The sequence below is a fragment of the Leptodactylus fuscus genome, chromosome 1, assembly GCF_031893055.1.
Source record: "Leptodactylus fuscus isolate aLepFus1 chromosome 1, aLepFus1.hap2, whole genome shotgun sequence".
Taxonomy (NCBI): domain Eukaryota; kingdom Metazoa; phylum Chordata; class Amphibia; order Anura; family Leptodactylidae; genus Leptodactylus; species Leptodactylus fuscus.
In genome coordinates this window covers 7620149-7635498 of record NC_134265.1, presented here as the reverse complement: position 1 = coordinate 7635498, position 15350 = coordinate 7620149, and the positions used below count along the sequence as shown (strand labels likewise).

Below are 15350 nucleotides of genomic sequence, written 5' to 3'. Positions count from 1 at the left end.
ACTGGATCTGCAGTAGCTGGACCGTGGCCTTGGCCCCCAGCTGCATTTCCACGCCCCCGTCCAACTGCGCTAACCTTACACATTTCTAGTACACGTATATAACTGGAGATGGGCAAGGTATATAGCGCTCAAATACCTCTGCATGTTAGATGTATACAAGCGTACTGTATAGCAAGTATACACCTTTCTTACAACAGGTATAGGTAAGGAGATGGGAAAGGTAAATTGGGAGAAAAGGTCGTACGGAATTGGAGCCCTAACAAAGGCTTTTGGGAAAATTAGTTGCAAAAAGATTGCATATTCAGATGGTGTATATACAATCTTCAAGCAGTGGTAGATCTAAGTTTAGCTCTTATAAGAGCTGTTGGTTTAAGATTCCTGCCTAATTAATGCTATTTCCTAGCTAACTCTGGCAGAACATCTGTCCCTGTCAAATTCACAGTCTCATCTGAACCAAAACTGACACCCACTATTCTTATAAAGTGGAGGTCACCTGATTTAGCCAGTCAATGACTGTATACATTTTCTTTTCAATTCCTACGTTGTCCTAGTTCCTGTCCCACCTCCCCTGTATAGTCATTGGTGTAAAAAAAAAGCACCACGGAAGGTGGGAGGGGGATCAAATTTTTACTCAGTTTACCACGTGGTATTCGACCGAGTACAAATATTTCGAATACCGTAATATTTGATCGAATACCTACTCGATCAAGTACTACTCACTCATCTCTAGTACTGACAATAGCTGCAGGTCTGTGAGAAGCCGGATAAACATATTAGATGGCGGCTCAATGACACCGCCCATGTATATAACCATATAATACTGCTGGATACAACAAGACTGACTACAAGGACTTCACAGCCCGTCTACACATCATAGGGAATATCTCCATCTACCTGATCATCATCCTGTGGAAGAAGAGGACTGGGACATCTCTCTGGTGTTGTCCTCTTACTGGATTTACCTGTAGGAAACACAGACAGGGACTGAATTCATTCTGTACATACAAATAATGGAAGTCCATGTGTATATAGTCATGTCTATTACCTGCTGATGTGAGGGGCTGCTGGTCCTCCATCATCACCTCCTTGTACAGGTCCTTGTGTCCTTCTAAATACTCCCACTCCTCCATGGAGAAATAGACAGCGACATCCTGACACCTTATAGGAACCTGACAACACAATGATACAGTCATCACCCCGACCCCTCCAGTTACTGTATAATGTCCCAGCATTCCCAACAGTGTCACCTCTCCAGTCAGCAGCTCCAGCATCTTGTGGGTGAGTTCTAGGATCTTCTGTCCATTGATCTCCTCCTGTATCAGGGGATGAGGTGGAGGTCCCGGGATTGGGCTCAGGGTTCCTCTCCATCCATCAAATACAAGGGTCTGACAGCGCCCACTAGAGGGCTTCTTCACTACTGTGTAATCCTGGTTATGGGGAGACAAATTAATAAATCTCACTACATACATGTCCAGAGTCCATCACCTCTCCAGTCATATCATCTGTTATTACTATAGATAAGAATGATGTCATGATGACATCATCAGAATCTCTCACCTCTCCAGTAAGCTGGTAGATGATCTCTAGGGTGAGATTTAATAGACTTTCCGCCATCTTGTTCCTGTCTCTTTCCATCCTTGATGGATCAATCAGGAATATTCTCTTCTATAGAAGATCCTGAGAGGATTCTATATTGTAGGAACCTGAATGGAGAGAAGATGAGACAATGTAATCACTACACGGAATCCCATGGAATAAATAGAAGAGTTGAGTCCCATTATTATCACCACCTCCTACTTCTGACGTCGGCAGCGTGTAGCTCAGGAAGGAAGTGACTTATAGTGATAAACACATGAGGGAAGGGGAGAAGGAAACACAGCCCACTATTTCAGGAGGTAGTGCAAATGCAAGCATGAACCAAAATCAAGATGTAATGTCCATATATGCATAAAATCCCACATTTAAGAGTAAATTGCACAGTTTAAACTCCACAGTTAGGAGTAATTCAAATGTCACTTAAAAGGAATTTCTTCCAAGGAAAACCAGCAATCTTCAGGAGAGAAAAAAAAAATTTTGTACATGTTTTTTTTTTTTTTTTTAAAAAAACAATCTGTAAAGAATAAAGCAATGCCGATTTTTATATAACTGAAGATTGCTGGTTTTCCTTGGAAGAAATTCCTTTTAAGTGACTTATAGTGGGCCGGCTTGGTGGGTATATAAGGTGTGTGATAGGCTGAACAGAATCTCATTGGGAGTATTTGACCATCTTCAAGCGTACTGGCTGAGGGGTGTTCAGTGCTGCCCGGGGTGTTGTAACTCAAATTGGATCTGGAAGAACAAAAACCTGATGCTGAGCATCCCAGGAGGCTCCAGCAGCTCTAGTAGAATGAGCCGTGCTACCCACTAAGGAGGGGAAGAAACCCTCAAGAAGGTGAGGAAGACTCTAAGGATACGGAGCTGACACCTGTAAAGATGACACTGACTTTCCCTGCAGCTTCAGTCACAACAAGTGATGGTTCGTCCATCGATCTCTTGGAACAGCCACAACTGTCACAGATAGATCTCCCACATTTCTGTCTGGACTACAATCTACTGGCCATAGAGGTGAAGACACTCGGCCCCTGATATTACCAGCACACTGGAACTAACTGTACAGTCCTCCCTGACCCTGACAGAAGAGGAAGTATTACAGCCTAGTACGCAACGTGCAACAACAAGTGACTAATGCAGAGGAGAAAGTGGCCAACGGGAATCTGTAGGTTTGTGACTTACTGAAATGAGCAGAATCTTACATGATGGTATAGAGGACGTAGAGAATGGGCCCCGCTGTAGGGACATGAGAGGAATGAGTGTCCCGGAGAATGTTCCATCCAGAGATCTAACACTGATACAGGGGCTTGTAAATGTATTCACACCCCTTGACCTCTGTCACATTTTGTCACAACCACAAACTTAAATGTATTTTCTTGAGATTTTCAGTGATAACTCAAAGTATCAGATAATTGTGAAGTGGAAGGAAAATGATAGAAGGTTATTAACATTGTAATCCAATAAACATCTGACAAGTGTGACGTGCAAAAGTCTTCAGCCCCCTATAGCAATACTTTGTAGAGCCGCCTTTAGCTACAAGTCTTTTGGGCTCGGTCTCTACCAGCTTTGCACATCTAGAGATGAGATTTCTGCCCCTTCTTCTTCTTTGCAGCCAGATTGGATGGAGCGTCTGTGAACAGCAATTTTCATGTCCTGCCACAGATGCTCAATGGGATTTAGGTCTGGACTGTGACTGGGCCGTTCTAAGAGCGGAATATTCTGTGATTGAAACCATTCACTGGAGCTCGGGCTGGAGGTTTAGGGTCATTGCTGGAAGGGGAATCTCCTGCCCAGTCTCAGGTCTATTGTAGGATCCAACAGGGCCACAAGGAGGACATTATAGTGTGTGGGGGCCTTGAGGAGGACATTATAGTGTGTGGGGGCCTTGAGGAGGATATTATAGTGTGTGGGGGCCATGAGGAGGGAGACTGAATGTATAAGAAGGCTGAGAGCGAGCACTTACCTCCTCGGGTACAGCAGCCGTCTGCTCACAGGAAGCAAAAATATAGAAAAATAACTCCAGCTCACCCAACAGCTTGTGAATAATTTCCAAATACCTCTAGCCGAGATGCACGGATACCGATGGACTCCCTCGGTCAGTGTAGACTTAGATAGTAAGAACAAAATTCCAGCATTCACGGACAAGAAGATAATATAAAATCTTTCTCTTTATTTCTTCATATAAAACAATTCATTTCATAGTCCTAGAGGTGCTGTATCGGCAGATCCAGCATATCGTTATGGATGATAGCTACGCGTTTCAGGACATAGTCCCTTCCTCATGGCATCTGCTCACAGGACCTGAGATGATGTCACGTGTGTGGGAGGAGTCAAGGAGTCACATGATCAGGTCCTGCTGTTATCACTTCATCTGTGCAAAAGATACTAAATCCTAATGAGTTAAAGCATCTGTGATGATGTCACCTGTGTGGGAGGGGTCACAGAATCACATGACCAGATATTTAGAGGTCTCTGCACAGCCATCTGTGTTTGACGTGTATGTAGTGGAGCTGTTTGTGTGTGACATGTATGTAGCGGAGCTGTCTGTGTGTGACGTGTGTGTAGTGGAGCCTTATGTGTGTGACATGTATGTAGCGGAGCCTTATGTGTGTGACATGTATGTAGCGGAGCCGTCTGTGTGTGACGTGTATGTAGCGGAGAAATCTGTGTGTGACGTATATGTAGCGGAGCCGTCTGTGTGTGACGTGTGTGTAGCGGAGCCGTCTGTGTGTGATGTATGTGTAGCGGAGCCGTCTGTGTGTGACATGTATGTAGAGGAGCCGTCTGTGTGTGACGTGTATGTAGTAAAATTGTATTATGGGTTATTATTGTACCCCCTCACAGTATTATCCTTAGTACACCCCCAATATAATTTCCTGTTTGTGCCCCCACCCATAACAGTTGCCGGTAGAATCCTTCATCTTAATAATTGAATAAAGTTGAGTATTGTGTCAGAAATCTAGAACACAAGGATAGATAAAGAAGGAAATATAGTTTTATTACATAAAGAGAAAAGTGTTTGTAGTTTAACCCCTTAGCGACCGTGGACTCACTATTAAGTCTTGCGCACCAGGTACTTAGGGCACCAGGGCATAATACTACTAGCGGTATTACTAGTTGTTACTGACAGCGAACATCCTGCTCCATAACCTTCTGTAGGAGCTGAGCTCCAATTGGGGGTTTAAACCCCTTGGATGCCACGGTCAAATATGGGATTCCACCATGTTGCTAACCCCCGTGGTGTGATTGGTAGATTCCAGTATCTGCAGCCCAGGGTCTGTTCAGTGACCCGAAATTGCCTGGAGTCCACTCGTACCTGGTTGATCCTGCCAGCGGTGGAGGAAGTCAGCCTATGTGTCTATAGTACGCACCAGCTATCATTGTATCGCTGGTTCCTACACAGACGCATGAATGAGTGGAGAAAAAAAAGTTATAAAACCCCCAAATTCCCTTTTTATACAAAAAAGAACCTAAAAATTAATAAGAACACTGTATATTCTGTATCGTCGCATCGGTAACAATCTATAAAATAAAACTGAAATGAAATGTAATGTACACGGCGACCATTGGAAAAAACAATGGAAAAAAATCATCCAAAAGTCTTATGTACCCAAAGGAGGTTGTCCCATATACTGTAAAATACGCCCTCAACCAATTCAGTCACCTGAAAAATAAAAATGTTACGCATCTCAGAAGATGGGAACGCATAAAAAAAAAAAAAACAATATAAATGAGGTATCGCCATAATCGTACCGACCGCAGAATAAAGGTCACATGTTACTTATACTCTACACTGCCAAATAAAATGGCCAACACAAATGCTACTGAGCATGCCCGGACCATTCTATCACTAGAGATCTTTACTACTACAAAAACATGGCCACCGTTGTAGTCTATTGTGCATGCTCTAATAAAAAACCATTAAAACTTTATTAAAAGAACGATCGACAAGGCAAATAGTAGTAACAGATCCCCCGACAGAAATTAAATGGGTAAAGATGGATAAAACCTACCGTATATACCAATGTACTAGTGGGAATAATAAAGTGACGCAATCATAAGACGCAAATAAGATCATGTAATAATAAAGTGTAATATAGTGTGTATGAAGGAGCAATACCTAATATAACAAATATATATACAATCAATCAATGATATACAGTATATAGTAGTAGTCTGCTCTATACAAATCCACAGTTCTCGCCCGTTTTTGGTGAAATTTGGCACGCCCCCTCTCCACCCACAGGAGCAGAATACTGCGCACGTTACATCTCGCTAGGGTCCCCCCGTCATGAGATTGGGGCCCCGAAGTTAGTCCCTATACATATAATGGGGAAATGTGAAAGCGAAAGTGCTGAGGGGAAAACAACAGTTGTGACTGACAGGGACGGATTATAGCGCCAGCGCCAAATAGTTGCTTCTGAAGGGGCCGCACCACCACACACAACACACAAACACCATATAAACATCACACAGACAGCACACATACACTAATCCACAAGCACACCACAACACGCCACACAAACACCAGACCACTCTAGACACACACAACACAAACAACACCCCACAAATACCACATCATCACCCCATAAATACCACATGCACACCACACATACACACACACGCATGCAAACACACTCAGATGGATGCACACTATGCACACGGACTAACTTAGCACATGTCGAAGTTGGACCTGTGGCTGGTACTGGCTCTTTACGCCTTGGAGGTGCTGTCCTGCTCTGCCGTCAGCGTTCTATCTGAAAGGATCTTCAGCGCAGCCGGTGGCATCATCATCAATAAGCGCAGCCGTCTGTCAGCTGACAGTGCTGACCGGCTGACGCTGAGCAAAATGAACAGCCACTGGATTGACCCAGGATTTGCATGTCCACCAGTGTCAAGTACCCCAACATGAAGTTCCATGTTTGTGCTTCAGCTCACCTGTTCATCCTGCTCCTCCTCCTTCTTCTCCATCATGGTGAAAAATGAAATTTAAAAGCACCCCATTAAGGCTCACCCCAAGGGCCTGAAAACTAATTTTTCTATGGCTCACCTCAAGGGCCTAAAACTCTGCTGGTGAAAGGCACAACTCACTTAAAGGGCCAAACACTCCGCTGGTAAAAGGCTGAAGTCACCTCAAGGGCCTCAGTCTCTGCTGGAAGCTCAGCTTAAGGGCCTCTAACTTAATTTGGAAGGGACACACGCACATCCACAATGACAGTTAAGGGTGGGGGCTTTTGGAATTCCCATTGCCTATGCCTTCTGTGGTTGTCATGCGCAACGTGATTTAAAAGGGTGCATGCTAATGTTTCTTAAGCTTTAAATTTGTGTTTCTGTCCATACTATTGGGGAGGAAAGAAGGTTTCCAGGTATTTTTCCACTTTCCATATTCAGTTTGGAGTTAGTTGTTAGGCTGTGATAGTGGGGTAATACTGGGACTTGGGCTTATTAGATGCCCCAGACATGCTCCCCCTGCTGTCCCAGTTACATTCCAGAGGTGTTGCCATCATTTCCTGGGGTGTCATTGTGGACTTGGTGACTCTCCTGAGTCGAAGAGGGGTTTCCCCTGAATCGAATATTTTTTCCCCTAGACTATAATAGGATTCGATATTCGGTCGAATAGTCAAATATTGAGGGTTTATTCGAAACTAATATCGAATATTTCACTAATCGCTCATCTGTACTATACACCACTATATACACTATACTATATACACCACTATATACTATATACACCGCTATATACTGTATACACCACTATATATACTATATACACTATACTATATACACCACTATATACTATATACACCGCTATATACTGTATACACCACTATATATACTATACTATATACACCACTATATATACTATACTGTATACACCACTATATATACTATACTGTATACACCACTATATATACTATACTGTATACACCACTATATATACTATACTATATACACCACTATATATACTATACTATATACACCACTATATATACTATACTGTATACACCACTATATATACTATACTGTATACACCACTATATATACTATACTGTATACACCACTATATATACTATACTATATACACTATACTATATACACCACTATATACTATATACACCGCTATATATACTATACTGTATACACCACTATATATACTATACTGTATACACCACTATATATACTATACTGTATACAACACTATATATACTATACTATATACACCACTATATACTATATACACCGCTATATATACTATACTGTATACACCACTATATATACTATACTGTATACACCACTATATATACTATACTATATACACCACTATATATACTATACTATATACACCACTATATATACTATACTGTATACACCACTATATATACTATACTGTATACAACACTATATATACTATACTATATACACCACTATATATACTATACTGTATACACCACTATATATACTATACAAATCAAAAAATGCTTTATTGGCACGTCCGAATAGGTATTTGGCATTGCCAAAGCTAGTAAAGTGTGTGTGTGGGGGGGGAATTGGGTTGGGTGGGTGGCGGGTATGGGGGGGGGTTTGGGTTATAACAGTCCATGGAGTCTCATCTTCCTCTTCGTTGGTGACTGCTATATGGGGGGGGTTGGAGGTGGGGTGGGGCAGGGCGGTTGGTTTGGGGTATAACAGTCCGTGGAGTCTCGTCTTCCTCTTCGTTGGTGACTGCTATATGGGGAGGTGGGGGCGGGGCGGGTGTTTTGGGATAAATATAACAGTCCATGGAGTCTCATCTTCCTCTTGTTTGGTGACAGCTGGACACATATTGGGCAGCGATCTCCACAGTGGCTTCTTCTTCTCCCAGTAGGATGTAGAGTTTCCTCTTCTCGTCTGCAGATCTGAAGTCTGGGATGTGGGCAGAGAGTCTTTGGTAGTAGACGGCCCTCATAGCTGAGTATTTGGTGCAGTGTAGCAGGAAGTGGGTCTCGTCTTCTAGGGCCCCCTGGTCACAGTGCTGGCACAGTCTGTTCTCCCGTGGCTTGTACCTCTGCCTGTATCGCCCCGTCTCTATCTCTAGGTTGTGGGCGCTCAGTCTGTACCGGCTCAGGGTCTGTCTGTGCTTGGGGTGGCGTATTCTCTCCAGGTAGGTGGCCATGGTGTAGTCCCTTTGTAGGGATTGGTATACGGTGAGTTTCTTGGAGTTATTTATTTCATTTCTCCATTCTTCAATGTACCGCTCTCTGTTTGCCTCTGTGGTCGCCTTTATTTCGGCCTTGGTTATCATCTGTTGGTGTTTTTGGTTTGGTGGTTGGCTGCTGTTTGGTTGGTGAATGTCTGGTTTGCTCAGGTGGCTTAGCCAGGCTTGGTGGTGGTAGGAGTCGGGCTTGCTCACCTGGATGTGTGCCTGGAAAGCTAGCGCCCTCTTCTGTATGGTGAGCCATAGGGGGAGTCTGCCTAGCTCTGCCCTGCAGGCCATGTTGGAGGTGTTGCGATGGACATGGAGCAGGTATTTGCAGAACTCCAGGTGGAAGTTCTCTGTTGGGCTGGAATCCCACTTTGACTGGTCTGGGTAGGTGGCTGGGCCCCAAACTTCACTGCCATAGAGAAGGATCGGGGTGATGACTGCGTCAAATATCTTCAGCCAGACCCTCACCGGTGGTTTGAGGTGGTATAGTTGTCTTCTGATGGCGTAGAAGGTTCTGCAGGCTTTTGCTTTCAGGGTTTCTATTGCTGCTTTGAAGCTTCCTGATTGGCTGAGCTCCAGCCCCAGGTAGGTGTAGTTGTTGGTTTTCTCCAGTGTGGAGCCGTTCAGTGTGAATTGTGGGGTGGTGGAGGCTTTATTGTGGCCCTTCTTCTGAAATACCATGATTTTGGTCTTCTTCTGGTTGATGGGTAGGGCCCATGTGGTGCTGAATTTTTCCAGCACTGACAGGCTTTCTTGGAGGTCTTTCTCGGTGGGGGCCAGGAGTAGGAGGTCATCGGCATACAGCAGGAACTTCATCTCTCGATTGTTCAGGGTGAGGCCTGGGGTTGGTGAGGCCTCCAGGGCTGTAGCCAGTTCATTGATATAGATGTTGAAGAGCGTTGGGCTCAGGCTACAGCCTTGTCTGACCCCTCGGGCCTGTTGGAAGTATGCGGTCCTTTTCCCATTCACCTTCACACTGCACTGGTTTCCGGTGTAGGAGCTCTTGATGACGTCGTACGTTCTTCCTCCTATTCCACTCTCTAGGAGTTTCAGGAGTAGGCCTGGGTGCCATACTGAATCAAACGCCTTCTTAAAGTCCACGAAGCAGGCGAATATCTTGCCTCTTCTGGTGTTGTGGACGTGCGTCTTGATGAGGCTGTGCAGAGTGTAGATATGGTCTGTGGTGCGGTGGTTTGGCATGAACCCTGCTTGGCTCTTGCTGAGGACCCCGTGTTGTGTGAGGAAGGTGAGGATTCTGTTATTGATGATGCTGTTGAACAGTTTTCCCAGCGTGCTGCTGACGCAGATCCCTCTGTAGTTGTTGGGGTCATATTGGTCCCCATTCTTGTAGATGGGGGTTATGAGCCCTTTGTTCCAGTCTTCGGGGAAGTGTCCAGCATTGAGCACGAGGGTGAATAGCTTTGCCAGTGCCGCGTGTATTGCTGGAGAGCTGTATTTGATCATCTCTGGTAGGATGCCGTCAGGGCCACTGGCCTTTTTGCCTTTCAGCAGGACAATTCTTTCCTGTATATCTTTTATGGTGATTGGTGAGTCCAGAGGGTTCTGGAAGTCTTTGATGACTTTCTCCATGTCCCTCAGTTTGGTGATTATCTGTTGCTGTTCTGGAGTTAGTTCTTCTTCTGGGATGTTTTTGTAGAGACCTCTGAAGTAGTTGAGCCAGATATTGCCATTTTGGATGTGGAGAGAGTTTTTCTTGGGCTTTGTGCCCATGTGGTGCCAGGTCTCCCAGAATGAGCTGTCCTGGAGGGAGTCCTCTAGTTGCTCGATTTTGTGGGAGAGGTATCTCTGTTTCTTCTCTCTGAGGGTTCCCTTGTATTGCTTGCATAGATTGTTGTAGGCTTCCCTCACCTCCTTGTTGTTGGGGTCCCTGTGTTTTTGGTTGGAGGCTGTTCTTAGGGTATGGCGTAGTGCTCTGCAGTCGCTGTCGAACCATTTGTGGGACTGTTTGTTGGTTTGTCTTATGGGTTTGGTTCGTTTCAGGCCTGCTAGTTCTGCTGTGGTCTGTAGGATGTACTTGAGATCCTTCACAGCTCTGGTGACTCCCTGTTGGTCTGGCTGATAGGTGTTTGTATGGAAGTTTGTGAGCAGTGTCTTGATTTCGGGTCGGTTGGTTGCATTGGTATATTCTATGGCCTGGTGGTTGGCCCATTTGAAATGTCTTGGTAGGTTGTAGAGGCCGGACTGTTTGGGCTCATGTGTGGGTGTTTTGTTCCTGGTTCTCATGTATAGTAGGATCTGGTTGTGGTCTGATAGATGGGAGTCAGGTGCGATTGTGAAGTTTTCAATGTCTGACAGGTCTGCGTCTGTAATGGCATAGTCCACCACGCTGTTGCCCACTTGAGAGTTTAGTGTGAAGCGTCCTCTGGGATCGCCTGTGGTACGTCCGTTTATTATGTACAGTCCTAGGCTTCGGCACATGTTCAGCAGTTGTCTCCCACTCTTGTTGACAATTCTGTCTTGGCTGTTTCTTCTTGTCTGTGTGGGTTCTGGGTGGTGGATCTCACTACCGTGCGTATGTGGGTTGTCGTCCGGGGGCAGGTAGTCTATCTCTGTGCCTGTCCTTGCATTCAGGTCTCCGCATATTAGTACTCTGCCTTTGGGTTGGAAGTGGACGGCTTCCCTTTGTAGGACCTCGTAAGTGTCGGGGTCGTGGTAGGGGGACCCTGGTGGGGGCATATATACTGCACAGAGATAGATGTCCTGCTGGCCGCTGAGGATGGAGCTGCTTATTTTTATCCATATGTGATTGGTTCCACGTTTGGTAGCTTTTACGTGTTCTTTGAGCTCCTCCTTGTACCATATTAGTATGCCTCCTGAGTGGCGGCCATGTTTGGTGGTCTTATTTTTCTGGGCGGGCACTGAGAATTCCTTGTAGCCCATGGGTGTTAGGGACTCGTCATCTGCCCGGGTCCATGTCTCTAGGAGGATTTGAATGTCTATGTTTTTTAGTCTGTCTATGAAGTCTGGATCTTTTGATTTAGATCCAAAGGCTGAGGCGTTCAGCCCTTGTATGTTCCAACTACTGATAGTTAGTGATTTCATCTTCGGTGTGTAAACCTTGTAATGAGCTGTCCTGCAGAGGACGGGCTGGGTTCTTGGTTGGTTGCAGTGTGGCCAGGTATTGGTTTATGTGCATTGCTGTTGTGGCCATTGTAGTGACCGCATGCTCTATTCTCTTTATTGTCTCTATGTCGGTGCTCTGGGTTGCTCTGGTTGGCTTTTTCTTGATAGGTGGCATCTTTGGGGGGTTCTGTCTTGGATATTGGCGGTTGTCGGGTATTATTTCCATGGTTCTTTGTCTTGTTTGTTGTCTAGGCCCGGGGGCTCTGTTGAGCACTAAGTCTTTGAATTCCTTCGCTAGGAGGCTGACGCCATGTTTATTGAGGTGTTTGTCATCATATAGGTGACGCTTATCTATGGAGGGGTGTTGTGCCAGGGTGATGCCTGATGTTTGTCTGATTCTGGTCGCCAGCTCTTTGTTGATCCCCATGATGGTAGCTTCAGAGATGCCGTCTCGTGGGAGCAGAGATGACAGGATGATACTACTGTCTGGGAACTGTTGCTTTGCTTTCTCTGCTAGTTGGACCAGTTGGCCCGCTATCTGTTGGGGCTGGTCAGAGAGATCTTCTGTGCCTGTGTGTATGACAATGTGTTTCGGGGTAGTGAGGAAAGGCTTGCAAATGACAATGTTGGCTTTTTCAATGGTTGGGCTGTGGATTTTCTTGACTCTTTGCCGTGGGAAGAGCTTTCTTGTATTAATGTACTTGCCATTGGAGTCTATGATCAGGACTATATCTGGGTTTGAGGTTTTTGTTATAGTTTTCGTTGTTTGGGTTCTCTCTGGCTCTATGTCTGGGGTGATGGGCAGTTCTGGACTTTCTTGTGATGTTTGAGGCATTTCTGGCTTATTGATGCCTTGATCAGAGACTGTTGTGTTTTCCTCCCCCTCTTCCTTAGATCTTATCTCTTGTGTCTGTAGTTTCAGGCCTGATAACTCTTCCTTTAGATCTGTGATTTCTTGTAGGCATTGCGTCATTGTATCCCACAGCTTGACATTCTCTTGCTGGCAGGCTGCTATCTCTTTTCTCAGATTTGTGTTTTCCTGGATAAGTTTGTGGATGGCTTTTGTGTCGCCATTTGTGCTGGACAGTTCGTTGACATTACAGTTTCTGTTATAATTGTGTTTATAGATAGTAAAATCTCTCTCCAGCTGGGATACAGTCTCTGTGAGGGACTCTACTGAGAGGTGTGAGGAGTCGGGGGAGGGCTTGCTGGCTTGTGTCTGTGTGCTGGCAGATGTGTTGGGGGATGTCACGGGTAATTCACCTGAGTCAGTGGGTGATCCTGTGTCTGTGCCCCTTTTTAGTTGTGCCTGATTCTTGATCTCTGGGAATTTTTCTATATATTGGTGAAGCTTATCTTCTCTTCCTTGAATCATTAAAGTCCCACTAGTAAAAATGGTTCCCTGTCGTCCTCAACAGCGGCACAATGTGGGGGTATTTCTGCCCCTGTGTGCTGGTAGGACAGGCGGATATTTAATTAGCCAATCAAATGCGTGGCAGGCCCTATAAGAGGGCACAAGAACCTCCCCTCTGCGTGTTTTTTTCTGTCCTGTGTGGACAGAGGACAGGTGGGAGGACTTGTGTCCTCTTAGAGAAGCTCAGCAGGATCTCTCACCTCCTGAGCGGTTGTTTTCTTCTTGTCACCTTCTGTGCCCTGCGGGGAGAAGGTGCTTGTTAGCCATGTGGCTACCCCCCTCTATCCCCCCTCCCCCCCCTCTCCTCCGCTTCCCCTGCTCCTTGTGACCTACCTGACATTTTGGTGAGTGTCCGGGGACTCCGCATGCCGCCTCTGGTGGCCGCGCGGACTGCCGGCGGGTGGAACCACACTGTTGTGTATCCTGTTCCCCGCCGGAAGTATCATAGCGCCTTGGCAACGGCCTGGCGCTGGCGGCCGCTCACTCAGGGAAGATTCAGGCCTTATTAAAGGCCGGAAAAGACGGGGAGATGTGGGGGTAAGTGCCCGGGTTAAGGGCCTCTTGGTGGGGGGGAATGTATATCTTTGCAGACCCCTGATTACAGGGTTAGTTGTCTGGGCAGGTTGCCTCACCTGCTTTGATTGTGGCTCCGCCCACTTCCAGCCGGCCAGAATTAAGAGGCTGGCTGGCCTGGTGTCAGAGACCTTCCTGCAGTATCTGCTGAAGGCGTGCGATTGTGGTGTTCATTGATCTTGAACTCTTTTCCAGTTTGCAAACTTTATTGGGAAAGGGGCCACACGGTGGCTCAGTGGTTAGCACTGCAGCCTTGCAGCACTGGAGTCCTGGTGTTCAAATCCCGCCAAGGGCAAAGGACCATCTGCAAGGAGTTTGTATGTTCTCCCAGGTTAAATCCGTCACCTCACTGTCCGGTCTACTGGACCTGGTAAGATTTACCCTTTTTTTTAAAAGCTGGTATGATGTCATGGTGACAGTGTTGCATGGTCTATTATCTCTCTCTGTAGGATATGTCATCCTCTACTACCCCTCCTGGGGATGGTAGGAGGAAAACCTCTTCCAAGAGGAAACATCTTTCCTGCTTCGATTGCGACACACCGCTCCCTGATGGTAGGTAGCGGCTTGAAAGGTTGTGCCCTGCGGGGTACTACTGGTCCTATAACTTGCCTATTTTCAGGCTATGAGTGGGCCCGTTGTCGCGGGTGCAGAGGTCCTCCACCTGTGGAGCCCTCTCCCAGAGATATGAAAGCATGGGTCAAGGAGATGGTGAGTTTGGGCATCGCTTGGGTAAATAGTTTTTCCCTTGCTTGTACTCTCCTTTTTGTTTTGCAGGATGATTCCCTCAAAGGGATCCATTGCACCTTGTCTCAGCTCACCAGGAGACCATGCTCTGAGCTCCGTTCCTCGTCTCTCCCCCCCCCCCTTGTAACACCTGCGGGGGGCAGAGGATGATTCCTCCGAGGACGACTCAGTCATTCCAGCAGAACTGCGTTCCATTATGAACAAACGGGCAGGCTGCTGAAGTCCATCCGGTCTACAGTGGGCCGAGATGTTGACGGGGAAGCCTCCACGTCTGCCTCTGGGGGACATATTGCCTTCCATGCGGACGCCACGCTGACCAACCTTATGGCGCAGCAGTGGAAACAGCCAGAGAAAGGACATTCGCTTCCAGGATCTTCAAGAGTTTGTTTCCTGTTAACACAGCCAGGACGAGGTGGCCGAGTGGTTAAGGCGATGGACTGCTAATCCATTGTGCTCTGCATGCATGAGTTCGAATCCCATCCTCGTCGATTCTGTCTGACGTTTCCCACTTGGAAACTTGCTTTGCTGAGCCTCTTTAAAAAAAAAAAAAAAAAAAAAAAAAAAAAGCAGTGGGATTCCCAAAGGTGGATTTGGCCATAGCAAAGCTGTCCCGCAGAACCCTGGTGCCCTTGGAAGATGGTTCAAATCTTCAGGACCCTCTGGATCGTAGGGCGGACTCCGTTCTGAAGAAGGTCTACTCAGCTTCCTCCGCGCAAGCCTCTGTGGCCATAGCCTCCTCTATGGTTGGTGACTTTTTGCGCA

General features: G+C 46.2%; 1 protein-coding gene and 1 non-coding gene across 2 annotated transcripts in view; one reads left to right on the top strand and one right to left on the bottom strand.

Moving 5' to 3' along the window:
* The window catches only part of LOC142201847 (uncharacterized), a 174408-nt gene that overhangs the window by 81392 nt on the left and 77666 nt on the right, over positions 1 to 15350 (bottom strand). The window lies entirely within an intron of this gene.
* On the top strand, positions 14995 to 15076 carry TRNAS-GCU (transfer RNA serine (anticodon GCU)). Its single transcript has one exon. It is a non-coding gene; the product is annotated as a tRNA-Ser (tRNA).